Source organism: Pogoniulus pusillus, chromosome 1 (genome assembly GCF_015220805.1).
Source record: "Pogoniulus pusillus isolate bPogPus1 chromosome 1, bPogPus1.pri, whole genome shotgun sequence".
Lineage (NCBI taxonomy): Eukaryota > Metazoa > Chordata > Aves > Piciformes > Lybiidae > Pogoniulus > Pogoniulus pusillus.
The window spans coordinates 15,490,097-15,506,795 of record NC_087264.1 but is presented as its reverse complement, the minus strand read 5'-3'; the positions used below and the strand labels follow the sequence as shown (position 1 = coordinate 15,506,795).

General features: G+C 38.1%; 2 long non-coding RNA genes across 3 annotated transcripts in view; both read left to right on the top strand.

Annotated features, from left to right (window-relative positions):
- Positions 1 to 2,919: 2,919 nt before the first annotated feature.
- Positions 2,920 to 4,872, top strand: LOC135174407 (uncharacterized). The gene is made up of 3 exons (XR_010301892.1): positions 2,920 to 2,986; positions 3,316 to 3,500; positions 4,794 to 4,872. It is a non-coding gene; the product is annotated as an uncharacterized LOC135174407 (long non-coding RNA).
- Positions 4,873 to 4,876: 4 nt separating this feature from the next.
- LOC135174323 (uncharacterized) overlaps positions 4,877 to 16,699 on the top strand; it is a 108,309-nt gene continuing 96,486 nt past the window's right edge. For both annotated transcript variants that reach the window (XR_010301864.1, XR_010301847.1), the window contains exon 1: positions 4,877 to 4,903. This is a non-coding gene — a long non-coding RNA (uncharacterized LOC135174323). The remainder of the gene's footprint in view (positions 4,904 to 16,699) is intronic.

Here is a 16,699-nt window from a genome sequence, read left to right as displayed (position 1 = left end):
CCAATCTGAACTGAGACTGTTCTTAGCTTCAAAAGCTCCCTGTGCCGTACACATGGTGAGATTAAATTTCATGGTAGCCTTTATTAATCAAGGGAAGTAAGGCATGGCAAGTGACTTGCTACTGCAGGGACCATAAACCCTACCCTTTTCACTGTACCTGACTCGAGTTTTTCTGCACAAATAGCTATCTTGCCCTGAATCCTGGGTCAACCGGATCTAAAGTGTGAGGGCTGCAATAAAGCCTGTAACAACATCTTCTCATCTTCCTTCCCTGGTGGTGAAAGACACTGGCTAAGCTAAATATATGACTTCGTATGTCCCTTTAACCACAAGCCTGACCTTGTTCGTGAAAGCCCCTGTGTTATGATAGTCTGTCAGGATTTAGCACTTGTGCTTATAATTAATTAAGAGAGGTACTAAGTTTAAGAAGTCATTAGAGATCAAATCACAGTGGATAAGTTAAAAACCTTTCTGTGAACTTTAACATGCCCCTGTATTATCTCTAAACCCACATCAACAAAAAGAGACATTAAGAAAATCATTATATATTTGAAGAGTAACATCTTTGCCTGTGTAAAGTTTATGGCTACAAATGAGTATGTGTCAGGTAACACCATCAAGGCCATTAGGCCAAAGATTTCAGTGATGCTGTTCATTTAAAGAGGATGGAACTTGCACATTGCTATGATGGACAAAAAATTTAGAAGGAGGATAAATGACTCTTTCTCCTTTTCTGTTCCAGTCTTATATGCCATGCAAACTTCTAAGTAAGTATGAATAAAAATAAAACTTGCTGTGGTGATTTGCCCATTCATATATATATATATCTCTATATTTAAATTTTATTTTAATCACTGGAAATCTATTCCAGTGCATGTAAAGTCTTAATGAGACCGAGCAACATTATGAGTGCTGGGAGCAATCGCCCTTCAGCCTCATGCCTGCAAACGTTCTCCAGGCATGCATATATCTCATTATGGCCAAACGCCCTGTCATGTGTTATTCCTTACTTAGTGACAATTTGTCACTGTCACCCTTGACATGTCACTCTGCTGCAGAAGGATTTGACTTCAGCACAGAATGTGACAATCAGATGAGAGAATTTTGTAATCTGAACTGAAATATGAGGCTGAGAGAGACTAATTTAATTCAAACCCAATCCTAATATAACATGAATGGGAAGAAATGTTTGCATTTAAGGACTTTTGTTAAGGTTCCCTTCCTTTGCCTTTTCCCAGTCTCTGCTCCGCCACTTCAGTTATTCCTTAGGATAATGCTTTTATTTTTGAAGAATGGAGTCTTACATTTTAATACCATACATTTTCAATTAAGTGCACTAAGATCCATGGATATAACTGTTACTTAAACTGTAAGTAATGGTTACATGTAAAAATTAGGGAAACATATTGTGCTTTGGATAAATTACATTCAGGTTACTTCTTATTATAAATGGGGTAGAAAATGGATTTTTATCTCTGGCTGGCCAAAGAGCCAACATTTGTATCTACTTCATTTGTTTAAATAGATTTCAAGCCAGATTGAAATCCATATTGCCTGACATTAATTGAGTACTGAAGCATCAGTGTACTGAAGTTTCATAAACCACTGATGAGTGAGTTTCTACAGGCTTGATTTAAAAATATACCATCCCTTTTATATGAAAATGATATTCCATTTATAGTGTAATTCTTAAAGCCCAACATTAAACGGTATAAATCTTAATAAGATGAATGTAAATATGACACTTGTGCTGTCGACTTGACATCTTGTTTGCTAAGAAAATTATATTTCTCTACTTGGTATTTATTAAAATATTCTTCTGTATGATATCCTAGGCAAATATGTTTTTTCTCAGTTGCAAAGCAGAATGGGGATAAGAGCAGGGTGGGCTGTGAGACAGACTGTTCCTGAAGGTCACTTGTAGGGTTCTGCTTAGACACCTCATCCCAGGCAGGATATTCTGCTCCTGGGCATCTTTTGACAATCAGTCCTATCAGGTTGCTCAGTAATTTATTGGCTTTGTGATGCTGACAAATAGTCAGTCATTTCACTGGTAACCTACAGGAAGTCAGGTTTAAGCTCATGTTTCCAGAGATGAAACTGTAGGGCGTTTTAACACATTTTTCACACTTGTAGTTCCTGGAAAAGCAAACATTATTTGAACTAGATTCTGGATTCTGGATTGCACAGCGAAAGTGCAAGGCTATGCTTTTCCCTTCACGTTTCATCAAATTTTCCTGCAGAAAATGAATGAATAAGTTACTAACTAGCTAACCAAAGACGCCCTCATCAAGCAGCTTTTACTGACTGAACCAAGTGTCCTATGGCCTTCATCAAGCTGCGCTCTCTCTGAGGTAGTGAATAACTGCTTTGAAGTGAACACATTATGAAGTACCATCTGCAATGTGCTGTCCTCCTGGATATTTTTAACAGGACTAACATAGCTGTCAGGATATCATGCAATGAATGTCGGATAATTTGTACACTTGATTTATTTCTTTTTTTTTTGTATAAGGCTCTTCCATGCTATTATGATGGTAAAGGCAGCTTTCTGATTTAAGTGCATTTGCTGCTTTCTCAGTGTACTTACCGAAGAGTTTTTTTTTAATTTTGAAATCTTTAACAATAAAAATTTTGTTTAATAACACCAACATTGTGAAGGAAGGCAGTATATATTGAATAGTCGAGGCTCCTGTGAGGAGGATGGTCAAGGTGAGTTTTTGATGTAAGTTCTATCATTGTCTCCTTCATTCATTGCCTTCATTAGGATCTTCAAAACCAGGAACAATTTGTCCTTCTTTGTTAACGCCGGAGAACTTTGTAAATCTCAGGTTCAGACAGACCCCTATTTTCTCTTGGACTTGATGTGAATTATCTGAGCACTCTTTGTTTTGATTCCATTTCAGCAAGACATGGGTAGCCTTAACTAACTCATACAGAAGTTGATGGAGAAGCACTGAAATGACTGCAGGCATTCTGCTAAGAGGTAGGTGGACATGCAAAGCACCAGGTAAAGTTTTAAACCCTGAGCAACAACTTTTGCCTTTTTCATCCACTGTTTTTGTCATGCTGAGCTGTCCTCTCCCATGGACTAGCCTGGCAATTCTTGAATACTTTGTTGGGCTAAGTTATCTCTTTAAGCCAAGTAAAACTAGTATTTTTTCTTCTCCCATGGTTTGTTTTCTGTTGATTCAGCAATTTAGTTGACTTAGTGGCACCTCTTCTCAATAATGGTGAGATATAACTTCATCAAAATTTTCTCTGGAATTAACTTTGAGTCATTTCAGTTCTCTGTCACCCTTGTTTTTTTTCCAGAACCATCTGGAACAATGTACCAGACCATCACTGTCAAGGATTGGGGCTTAACTCTTCCATAACCTATCTCCTAGCTAGTCTCAGCTCTGGACTTCCAGTTTTTACCTTGAGATGGATCTGATTCCTCCTGAGTGCTTTAACTCACCTACAGAAAGTAGACCAGGAAAAAATAGCAGGAACAAAAAGTGAGTATTTTTCTGTTGAGTTCAGTTTGCCATGGCAGTTACTCAAAGATCCTTTCCCCTCTTCCTCACTATATGGCTCTGCTGTTCACCTCATTTGATTATATGAGGAGATTCAATAAGTAAAACATTAGAAAAGTAAAACCTTTTCAGCAAAAAAGAGGTAGATATCACCTTGCCAATTGATGAATGGGATCAGCAAGCCATAAACAGATTAAAAAATAATAGATGAGTTGTAATAGAAAGATTGGTAAAAGAGAAAAAGAAATGGGAGTGACAGAAAATGAGGTGAGAGCAAAGCAGAAATGGTCTACCCTGATTCCCCAACGTTCCCTGGGCAGACCACACCAATGGAGAGGAACTCAACATTTCAGGAGACAGATCAAAGCATTACTGAGGTCCTGGAGATATCCTGACATTAATCCAATAACCTTTACCTTGACTCACCTTCTCACTAAGAGGTACAGTCTAGCCATCAGCGCTGAGTAACTTCCTTTTCTCTGTGGTCAGCTTAGGTGTTTCCTTCTCTAGAACAAATTACACATCTGTGAGCTCAGATGGACCCTATTTATAAAAGAGGACCTCACATTAGCCTTATCATTTGTTAAAGCTTTGGGATAGTGAATCAAAGCCCCAAAGACATTGCCTGGAAGGAATTATTTAAGGGAATGAATTTCAGAGCTAATCTGTTTGCAGAAATATCCCACATCATGGCTCAGAATAGATGTCATTTCTGCTCTCTCACCCTCGCGATCTGCTTAACTTAGCATGCATCTTCCAACTTACACTTTACTAACAAAAGCTAGATTTATATTTTAAGGAAATCAAAGATTCTCATCTTCATGCCACTGGTATTTCTGGCGTTGGGCACAAGCAAGAAATTTATGGCCATGAACTGAGATCTCCAGAGACTTACTACAGCGCCCTGGCCCTTAGGCCTGTCTCTCCCTTGACAGTATACTTGGTAGTTGTTGTTTTTCTTTTGCTAGAAACCTTCTCTCTGAAAACAAATTGTTTTCCCAGAGGATAATTTTCAGGGTCTTTTTTTTATTTTGTTTTGTTTAGTTTTACTAAAGTTTTCACAGTGTTAAAAATTTTGCTTTGATCTTTGAAAGCTCAGAGGAAGATATTCAGCAGTAATTAGAAAGAGAAATCCCAGGTGGTGGTGAATGATGGGGTTGTGGGTGAAGCATGGACACTCTGTTATTTGCTTTCATGTCTTTGGTTTTTCCTTGTGGTTCTTTTTTTTTTTACCTCTCATAACTTGCAAACATTGCTCTGTGCTGTTTTTCACAGGGAACAAGATTTTTCTTCCCACTGATGTGTTTTTATAGTCGAAATGGGACAGCCTGGAAAATCAATGATCAAGATAGGCATGTCTAAGAGCCTAAAACTCAGAAATTCAGGTAGGCAACAAGGGAAAGTTTTTTATTTCATTTATTAGACACAGGCAAATATCTTCCTGGTGTTGAGCCATTTTCTTTGTTCCTATGCAGACCTTATATATTTTGTCTTTATTCAGCTGAGTAAATTCAAAGGATCAGCAACTAAATACACCTCTGTGGCTATGCCACAAACCCTTTATGAAACTGAGGTTGGAGCACATGCATTAGGAAGGTTAGGAAATCTCCTTTGAGCATGTAATAATAATAACAGCTTGCATAATTTTCCTTGCTTGAAACCTAATTTTACCTTGACAAGTTGTCTTTGTAGTATAGTTGTCTGTGTGTTTCTGTGGTTAAATAATTGGTCTTCTTTTTTAAGCCTTGACTTGACACAGGTGTTTCAGGAAGGTGGTGGCATTCACTTTCCTGAGCACAGAAACATGTCAGCACTGTCTTTCCACACTGCTGCTAAGATTAGTGAATTTATTATCTCGTTTTTTTTCCTAATCCACCCTCCTGATCTCACATAAAGAGCTGTGACATATTTCTGCAGTGACTTAAACTTCATAGGAACTCATTGTCCTTATTCTTTAAACTTGCAGTTACTGTGAACTCTGAGATACAATCAAGGTTAATTTTGGTATCTGAGTGCCTTGAAACTGATACTTATGGGTGAAGAAATCTGTTAGCATGGTCACAACAGAGCGTGAAGTCAAGTATTAGTGTCACATGCAAGCTGGTCTTTGCATATGGACAGAATTGCATTAGGGGACAATTAAATGATATCAGTTTAGACCAGGGACTTTTCTGAGCAGATAGCCTTTAGAGCTATTGTGGTTTTTAAACATCAGGTTAATTGAGAACTGCTGTATACTTAATAGAGGGGCCTTTGGGATATGACTACAAGGACTCTTTGTTGTTCAGCAGTACATTAGGCAGAAACTGCAGTTCTGAAATGGTCATATAAATCCTAGGAGACACAGTCATTAATGGGACACTAAGCCTCCAATTAAGGGCATGGCCCAAAAGACCAAGGTGAAAAACATGGTCCTGAGCACTTGTCCCGGTGGATCTCTCTGATCCAGCTGCTTGATTTCAGCTGCAGAAACACAATTGCAAACAACAAAATATTTATTCTGAAAAAAAACATACTTCTTGTCTGGAATGTAGATAGGAAGACAAACCAAAAGCAAAGGGTCTTTCAGTTCAGATTCACTGTCTTGCCCTAAACAAGACTAGAAGGACGAAACAGGTGCATATCATAGCTCCAAGTCCCGATCCCTTTCACCTTTGTAAGAGGAAGGATTTCATAACACTTGCAGTCCAGCCCTTCAGATTTCATTTTACCTCTGTTTAATGTTAAATAAAGCATCTCCACCAATTTATGTTCAGAAACGATGAAGGCCTTTGCCCTGTTGACTCTGTTTTAAGTTTCTTACTGTTGTTTTGATTTCATGGAGTTCTGTGAGCCATAACTAGCCAGTTTAGTCAGTGTGCTGTGTACTTTCTTAAAGAGTTATGGGTTCCTATGGCCCACTTCTGGTGAAATACTACAGTTCTGCATCAGACCCAGATTTTCTGGAATGCTGTAGATAGGCATTTTCTTAGGCCGCTCTGTCCTGACAATCCAGCTGAGAATCCATCATGACTGGAGTCTTCTGGAAATTTTAACCTAGATAACTTCAGAGAGTCTTTGCAGTTAATTAAGTGAGTGAATCATTTGTGGCTAAGTATGAACACCTTCTACTGTCTTAATCTGTTTATAATACAATCCGTTCCCTGAATATGACCAGAGATAATCTAGTTCTTTTCCAGCTATGCAGACCATCCAAATGGGATGTTAATTGATATGACACTGTGGGATTCAGTTTAGTTAAGTAGCAGAAAAAAACCCAAATTAATTTCTATCATTGACAAACTTGTCAATTTAGTTGTATTGATTTTTTCTTATACCTCTACAGCACATGGCAAAGTTCAGACGTTGAAAAATACATCGTTATTATTGGCTTAGTCTGGTGGATGTAATTGCACTGCTGTTTTTTTCAGTAAATTGACATTCTTCAAGTGTATGAAAATGTAAAATGATGTAAGTGGCTTTTATTACTATTTTTAATACCATATGAATTTACCATCTTTAGCGGTGATTCTCAGTCAGGGAGCCATCTGGTCTGAGGGCAACCTGAAAATCATAGTTTCTTGGATTGGCAAAGTTTAGCAGAAGAAATGCAAGTAAAGCTGGCCATTAGCAAAGGTTGGTCTTGAACTTGCTTGTGGGAGCTGGTATTCCTTAGAGGCTCTTAGCCCCCCTGAAGTTGGTGTGATTGCTGGCCCAGAGATAAGAGATGCAGCTAGAACAGCAAGTGTAGATCCCTCTCCAGTCGTCTTTCAGGGTTAGGGTGTCAAGCTGAACAGTGAAGCAAACCCCTCTCTTAAAAGAGCACAGGTCAATCACAGAATGCTCTGTCTCTGCAGTGTTTTAAAAGTCAGCGTGCAACACTGTATTTTGCTTTTGTCAGACTTCTGTGATGGAAAAATCAAAAAGCAATTGTTGTTTTGCTGAGTACAACTCTAGCAAAAAATAAATTGAAGGGGTTTTGGTTTTGGTCTGCCTCTTTGGAGTGTATAGAATAGCAGAAAACCTGCATTTGGTTTCTGCTTGTAAGTTTCCTGCTTTTTAAATGCAATACTCTCATATTCCCACCTGAGGTCATTAGCCACAAGGTAGGTTAAAAAAAGTTTGAAGGATGGATGTAGCTGTATATAAACCCTAGCAATCTGCATTCAAGTTTATGCTGATGCTTCTGAAATTCATTGTGTTATACTGTTAAATCTCAGGACTACAGAGTGTAATACTTGTCTAAATTTTCAAATACCAAACAGTGCCTGTAATAGGAGGAGGGAAAGTTATGTATTTCTGATCAAATGCAAGTGCTTTGCATGTCATTATATGAAACAGGTACTAATATTTAAGTTTGAGTTTGATTATTTATTTGTTTGGCTGTTTTTTGTTGTTGTTGTTGTTTTGGTTTTGTTTGTTTGGTTTTCTTTGCTTATTTTTTGTTTTTCCTTTGGGATGTCCTTACAAGTTGTTTCAAAGCCAGTATAATATGCATGATATGACAGAGGAGAAAGAAAATAATGAAACTCCTAAAATCTAAACACTTTCTAATTAATTTTTTTTGTTTGCTTGTTTCTAGCTTTAAATACATTAATGATACTAGCATTCCCTGTGTAATGGAGGGGTAATTAATTAATGCAAGATGATATGTTTCCAAAATTAGTATTGTTTATTAATTTTGATATTCAGAACTCTCACCACCCCCAACCACTAATTTTAATAATAATCTGTTCTTCACACGGTCATGGAAACATACAGAGGAACAATTAGATCTAGGAATAACTTGCAAAAATATATAAAGGAGGAAGTTCTTCTCCAAGAGAGTGATTTGCTATTGGAATGGACTGCCCAGGGAGTGGTGGAGTCACCGTCCCTGGAGGTGTTCAAGAAAAGACTGGATGAGGCACTTAGTGCCATGGTCTAGTTGACTGGCTAGGGCTGAGTGCTAGGTTGGACTGGATGATGTTGGAGGTCTCTTCCAACCTGGTTGATTCTGTGATTCTAATTGAACTGGAAGAGAAGGTTCCTGTAGTCAACATACAGCTTGCAGTCCATATACCGCTTGCCCACTAGATGGACTCAAGGAGCTCCTTTCTGCTCATGGCAGAAGGCTATGGTGAATTGCAGGAGGCTTTAAGAATTTACTCACAAAATATTATCTCCTGACTTGTGGGGCTAGCTATAGCTTCAGGCAGTTCCCGAGTGCCTTCAGGGAATTCTGTTACTGTCTTGTCAACTGCTGAGGCTTCTGATTCTTCCCAGGCATCTGGGTATTGGGGAAAGGAGGCAGACAATCTCTGACCTTACATCTTTGCTCTTCTGGATGATCTGTGTATCCAGGACTTCCTGTCTTGGCAGGAGACTTTCAGATTTAGGCAGGATGTCTTGCGCTGTGCAGTCTCAGCACAATGTCACGCTGGCTGTGCAGGCCGATTGCGTGGAGGTGTTTAGAGCCTGTTCCTGGTGAACTCGAGGCAGGCACTCTCCAGGCAAACAAACTCAGAGGATCAGAGTTTGTTACTTTGTGGCAGAACTAGCTTATAGCTTAGCATAGCATGGCAAGATGCAATAAGGCAGTAAGCAGTATACTGTCCGGAACAGAGAGCAATAGCACCAGGCAACAGCAGGCACAGATACAATGGCAGAACACATTGCATTGCCTGCTCAACTCTTTTATCAATACAGCCTGAGACTAATGGGCCTTTGGACACAGAATGGCCATTCAGAATGGCAGTTATCCAAGTTTGACCATATTAGGTGAAGCCATAGGCTTGCTTTACTCAAATTTGGGAAAAACCATAGGCCTTACACAAGGCAGGCACAAGCTAGGCACATGTACCTTGTTTACCACAGGATGCAAACAAGTCTGTGCAGGCCAGAGTCCTTAGACTCAGTGGCTCTAGGTTCTTTGTCCTCTTTCCCAGGGTTGCTTCTTCCCAAAACAGAAGGAGGGAGAGCAGAAAAACATGCCTGGGCAAGCCAGGACATGTGTAAGCCTATTTTGGCTTAGGCCTACCACAACACTCTGTATGAAAATCTGGTGAATTTTAGTCCTTCAGGCAATTGCAGTCTTTCAACCTGCAACACGATGATTCAAGAAAACCAAAATACACATTTAAGTGGAATTCAATTTCAGAGCATTCTCTTTTGTTCAGAATTAAATTTGTCCACATTTGCCACGGGACCGTTACAGCTTTTCCATCCAAAAAGTAGATGTTTATTTTTTATTAAAAAATATCAGCAAAGCAATAAATTGATTGAATCTCTAAATTGCAATCCTTTTTCAGTCCTGGTCTTACAGTGTTTTGTTTTTTTTTCCCAAGATCATGTGCTATGCTGTATTTTATCTTTAATTAGTGAGAATATTTGCTGTCTCATTCCTGAGTCGGGGTGTTCAGATTTATCTGCGACAGGAGTAGAGGCAGCAGTTTTCTTTAGTTGCCACAGCTAAATTTGACAAAGGATTGTGAATCAGAGCCCTGAGGTGACGTAATTTTCCAAGAGGGAAGGACTGCTGGGGGTGATCACTTCTTTGCCGTGGTGTGAATTGCTGCTTTTGTGTGTTAATAAGATTATGTGCTTATGATTACTTAGTCCAAAGGTACTATCTATCTGTTGACTCAGATAGCAGATTGGGCTTCAGGTCATCAGATGTTACTTTGTTACAAGGCTCGAATTATTTCCTTCAGTTTTACTTTCAGGACGATAGGGTTAGGGATACCTCTCAGGAATGTTGTGAGGATCAATTAATGTTTGCAAGGAGCCTTGAAAAGAAAATGCTGGGCAAGTCCATACGGACCTGGATTAGTGGTGGCTTTTAGTGCTTGACTCCCACTGAAGCACTGCTAAGCGTGTATACATCTTAGAGGCGCTAAGCTTTAGCATTAGGCACCAGCTAAGGAAGGGAAAAAAAAAGAGAAGCAATTTCATCCTCCTCCTATGGATCTCTTCTGTCAGATTTTCAGGTACAGTTCCTTTTATTCACAATCAGGTACAGTTCCTTTTATTCACAATCGGTAGAGGAAAGAAGAGAAAGATAGCCAGTTGAGTTCTCTGGGTTAATTGCTGGCATAAGACCAGGGCAGAATTTGGCCTGCAAGGTTTAGACACCACTTTTAAAGTCACTTTTAACATCTGACCAATGATTCTATTAGCTAGTTCTGGGACTGCTGTGCTGCAGTGGACACACGCCTGAGAAGGCACCCTAGCAGTCTTTACAGATGAGCTCCTTGCTGTTGCATTAGAGAAGTTTTCTGTCAGGATCAGGGCCAAGACATTAAAAAAAAAAAAAAAAACAGAAACAAAAGTGTGCAGAAGGGTTTATTCAGCTATTCATGACTGAAATATGTACATGTGAAACCATACTCAGTAACTAAGGCATATTGAAAGTGACTGCCAGCTACTGCATTTGACCTTCCAGCTATTAAACACTGCCACAAAACAGTCAGCACAGCAATGTCATCTAGACCACTTTGACACAATTGCATTGTACAATTAACAGGCAACGAAGGACTATCCTAAAAGCACATGTTTGACACCCTGCTTTGTCATGGGTTTTTGTACTGTTGCAGGGATTAAAAAAAAATTAAATTAACTTTGTGCTGGTGCATATTATATTTGGACAAGGGACTAGATGAAATGATTAGAATAATAGCCTTAGAAAAAGATCACATTTCCCTACTGTGTCAATGTATTTGACTGCACATGGCAACCCTTTTAGGCTACTGTTCACAGTGAATTGTAACAACTTCCTGCAAAGATCTAAGTTCTGCATCTTTTGAATGGCAAATTAATAGAACTAGGTCAGGTCCAGGAAGAAATAGCCACCTTTATTAACCAGAAATAACCATCTTTCTTAATGTGAACTACCATTTTTAGGGTAGTTCAAATTAATAGAGCTCTGCAAGCAAAATACAGATGCACTTGATTCTAATTACCATCCCTGAAGAAAGGAGGAGTGCATTCTATATGATTGCTGAACACTATAGGTAAACTGCTGCCTGACCTATGGAAATCTCTGTGGGATTTTCAGTGAGGTTCATCAGTAGTTCCGTGCTTTGAAATCAGCTGAACAATGGAAGGCACAAAATTCTGGACAAAAAACATCTGCCAATATTTACATATCAATTTAAAATAGACTCTGAAATCTTTTGCAGTGGTGAGTAAGGAGTACTATGATGAGACTCAGGAAGACTGATGCAGCCAGTGATACACAAAGCGCACAGCTACGTTTTGCTAACAAGCTTCTTCCTTGATTGATGAATGTGTCCCTGTAGCTCTCTAACGTGTTTTGTAATCTTAATACTAATATCTGCTGCATTTGAGGTCAGAATGGTTTCATGGGCTGGGAGATCTATGTAATGTTCATATCAGACCATGAAGACAACTTGCTTGTGGTCATCTTGGACTTATTACCTGCTTTTTTCCATTCCCTTTACCTCAGCAAATCTTCTCATCATACTTTTAATTTGAACTCCCTGTATCTGTGTATCTTTGGCGTGGCTTTTGCAGTGTTTTACTTCTACATGCAATATTTGTGAGTTTCTTGATTTCTTAAAATAGAATGGGTTTTTCAAAGGAATCCAAGAAAAAATACAACTTTGGTTGCAGTTTTGTGGGATTGGGCACCTAGCTCTCTTAGACTTCTTTGAAAACCTTAGCCAACAAGAGAACTAATTTCAGATGATCAGTATGTTCTCTTTCAATCCGGATAGCTGTCACAAGCCACCTATCATAGACTGACTTATAGTGAGAATAACATTTGTTGAAACTTGCTCATGTAGTTTGTTGGAAGCTCACAGTAGCTTCCTTTAGAAAATTAAGATAAAACACAGGGTAAATGCAGTGGGTACATTGGGGAGGAATTATCACATCAAACTAAAACTAACCATTTGTGAGGCTGCCCATTTCTCCAAGTTGTATGCTCAGAGTATTCTCCCAAAGCATATATAATACTTGCTTTTAGGGAGGTTTTTTTTTCATTAATTTGGTTTCTTTTCCTTTTTTTTTTTTTTTAAAGAAATCAATTTACACTAAATATCAAGCGAAACCAGGAGAATGGTTAGAAAATACTGGTTTAGTTGTGTAGAATTTCCAGCCGAGCAGAACGTTGAGATTGTGTTTAGGTGCAGTAAATACAGACACATTCACAGGCATACACACCAAAAAAGATTTTTGTTTCAAAATAATCTTCATTACATGAGGATTATCATAATTGTCATTTCAATTGACTGATTTTAGTCTTTTAAAGACGGTATAATAGCATTCACTGTCTGAGACTGAATTACTGTCATTATGTTAAAGGTGCACTTTATCACTTAGCTTTTCTCTGTTATAAATGCTCATAGACACACACTGCTTTCTGCTGCTGCAAAACCTTCAAAACATAATATGACAAAGTTTTGTATCCAGATGCTTTGTTACTAAGACTTCAGAACAAAGGCGTACCAAAGGCAATCTGCCATTGCTAATACAGCCACATTACCAAATGATAGAGAAGATCTTCTAGCAATAGCAACTTTCTGAATTCCTGCAGAAGAATGCAAACTGTTCACTGAGATAAGAAAGTATTTTGTGTATCTTTTGCCAGAAGGGAAGAGGCAGAGTTGCTTTTCTGCTTGGAGCAAACTTATTAAGATAGGAGCAGATCAAGCAAATATCAGCCCAAATGAGAGAAGTAGCCATGCTGTACTATCCCAGACTTGTCAAGCTTTTCCCGGTGATGTTTAGATGAAAATCCAGACATAGCCATGATATTAATCTGCCAGTGTATAAATGACATTTATCACTTCTGCAATCTCTTTTGATCTAGTATCTTAAGACGCTTCGTATGTAAAAGTTCTCAACACATTGCCCTGTCATCTTGATACATATGGGACATCTTTTACTTCTATGGGCACAGAAGAACCAAGTCTGGATATGTCACTACGGCACAACACTTGGGCAGAGTTCTGTTGAAGTAAATGTCACTATGCCTGGAGTAAAAGGCTATAGAGAGGCATAAAGGTATAAACATCAGATCTAAAGAGATCAAGGACGAGAATTTGCCTGAGGAGCAAACGTTGTTCTTTAGGGGAAGAAGGGATCCTCGATTCTGAGGTACACAAAGAAGTACAGTTTAAGAATATGGTTTTCAGGGGTTGTGGTCAGTGCAGGAATGGTTAATTATAAAGTGTTACCTGAACAGTTAAATCCCCCCAAAACACTTCTAAAAGCTTGGGCTAAGTGCCAGAGCACTAAAGAGCCCTGTGAGTTTTCTTGTAAGTGGTAACACTACAACATTTTCTCTGACCTTTTCAGAACTGCATAACTTTCAAAGCTGAATCAGAAGACCTCCATTTTTGGTACTCTGCTTGCTATTGTTGAAGCACCTGAACCTTGGGAAATAGATGCCTGTGTCTTGGAAATAAGAGTATTGGGGGAGGTTTGAAACTTGTCATCCTAGTCACATTTGAATATTTCAGCCTACATTCTCCCACTCCTATATGGGAACTTTCTCCTGTTGTAATGCTTTCTTCCTCTTTCACAGTGATTGCTAACAGATTTTTCTAAAATGCCCAATGCAGCACACTTAGGTCAGAAAACAGAAGCTAGTGTGTTTTTGTCTGGCAGCTTCCTCCCTTACTTACCATATAACATTTCTCTTATGTATCGGTGGGTTATGCACAGGTCTGGTTTCGTCGTTGCCTTGTGGGAAGCAGTGACTAGGTTCTTGCCTAGAAACAGACTTGCAGTACGAAGGTTTGACAGAGAGATATATTAGCCTGTTTATTTAAAGAAAATAAATAAGTAAATTTTAGGCAAAGGATCTTATGTAGAAAGAATTCATGAGCATTTAGATATAGCTATATCATAAGAAGAGCTTATGACATTATATAAGTGTTTCTCTGATTTTTGTCTTTAAATGTTCAATATTGAGCAGTATTGAAGACACTTAGAGAAATAATACTACAGTGGACTGAGGTGATAGGTGTATAGGTAGGTATTTTTCTTTAAATTATATGAATGAAATGAAGAAAAAAAAAGATGTTTTCCTCACCGAGTCAAATATTTTTTACCATATGCCACAGTTAGCTCAGCTAACCTTGTGGCTGAATGAACATTGCATAGTTAGGAGTTTGAATGAAGTTAGAGAAGTGTTCAGGTCCTGGCACACTGAACCAGACTATGTTGCCTGAACCTGAATAATTAGGATGGAAAAACCTTGCAAGAGGTTTTTCACAGTAAGAGATGATACTGACAGACATGTAATGGGGCTTCTTTTACAGCTCTTTAAGTTTGGGGTATTTTTAGGGGGAGATGCTTTTCCAGGAAATCACAGTTACAGGATATAAAACTGCTAAGAACAAACCTCAGCTCAGCTAAAATTTCTGAGACTTCAGAAAGATAGTTGAATCAAATGTAGTTACAGGCTTTGCAGAAGAAATTTTCCCTCTATTTAAATCAGATCCTCAACTATTGATTTTTTTACAATAAATGGAGCTTTCTTTCTAGAGGAAGAAGTAGCCATTCTTGATTCTGTTTTGCAAAAGCTACTTACTTCTCTAACACGGGGACAGATCTTCAGATTTTGTGTATTTAGCTGGGGAAAATTCACTTAAACTTCAGTGACTAATGAGCTAGGACTTTTACTCTAAATGTAGATCTCAGTCTAGTAGGAAAAGTATGGGAATGCAAAAGCACATCTGGTAATTGAAAAGATGAAAAAGGTAATAATAAAGTGCTCATTTTGAGGCAACAATGATGAAGATAATGGATGATAGCCAAGCAGACCATATGCACTTGGCTAACAGAATTAATCATGGACTATGCAACGCAAAACAAAAAAGACAAGTACAATAAAACATTTAAAGACAAGAATGGATTTTAATTTTAGGAGCAGTATAAAACAATATGATAATAATGATAGCCAAGTTAGCCTTGTACAATCCAAACAGTACACAAATTAAAGCTATTAATAATATTTAATCTGCAATATCAATATATGTTAAAATATTAAGAATGACTTAAAAATTATTTAATCAAATGAAGAGTGCTGCGTTTAGTATATTCAGAAGCTAGAGCAGTCCTCAAAGTGCCAGATATAATGTCAGGGTTGGAGATGGAAAAGAAATGCTAGAAGTTCCTAATATGCTTTAACAAAGCTCTCTGTAAATGTGCGCTAGTAGTTAGATTTGGATTAATAAAGGAAGAATTATTATTAGAGGATTGTGATTAGCTGTCCAAAATTCTCATAAAGCAGTTTTGTAAATATCCCATTTTGAAGCCATTTTGCAGCATCATCTGTCACTAAGCCTCCAGCTACAGCACCTAAGGGATCATGTTTTCTGTCGATTGCGGTTACATTTTCCTGTTACATTTCTACATACTTGTATTTTAAATCAGCCAAATAATTTGTGTGTAGCAAATCTTTATCCAAGAACACTGTTCAGGAATTTTAGGGAATCTTAAAGGCTTTCTGCTGAGCACCTTCTCCTCCCCTTGAATCGCAGTATCCTTTGGCCCTTACTGAACAGAAACGGTATTACTAATAAAAAGTACAACAGAGTAACAAGTACTCTGTTGGTAACACTGAAATGAGAGGCTAATGTATGGCTTTTTGAATTTCATGGCACGGTTTCTGATATCTGTAATACAAGGTGCAAAAAACCCTTATGATCACAAATGAGTGACTATTAATTTGAACAATATCAGGTGTGATTATTGCTGTGTTCCAATCAGTCAGATGCATTTCAAAAGGAGAATGAGTACCTAAATGCAGGAACAAAGAAAGCACAAGAAACGTGGATGTTGGGAGTAATTACCAATTTGAATAAAAACAATAACAAAAAAGTAATAACCACAAACAATGGAAGGGGAGGTTGGCAGTCAAGTTACATCAATGTGTTTGCATGGCAGAGTAACACCATTTCAGATGCAGAAAGAAAGACAGAACACAAACGATTCTAGAAATATTGTTTCTGTCTCTACAAACAGAATAATTCTGTATTTAATACAATGGTAGAACTTGACAGTACAAAAGGTTTTTCTTGGGGCTTTTTATTTGTTTCCAGTGCTTTGTCTAATCATATTCTACATGGATATCTCTAAAACCTGAGATTTTAAACAACCCAAGTTTTGCAAACACAAAGGGTCATACTAAACACAAGAGCATTCTTTCTTCTACGATGAAGACTCCTAATCTGAAGATTCATATTTGA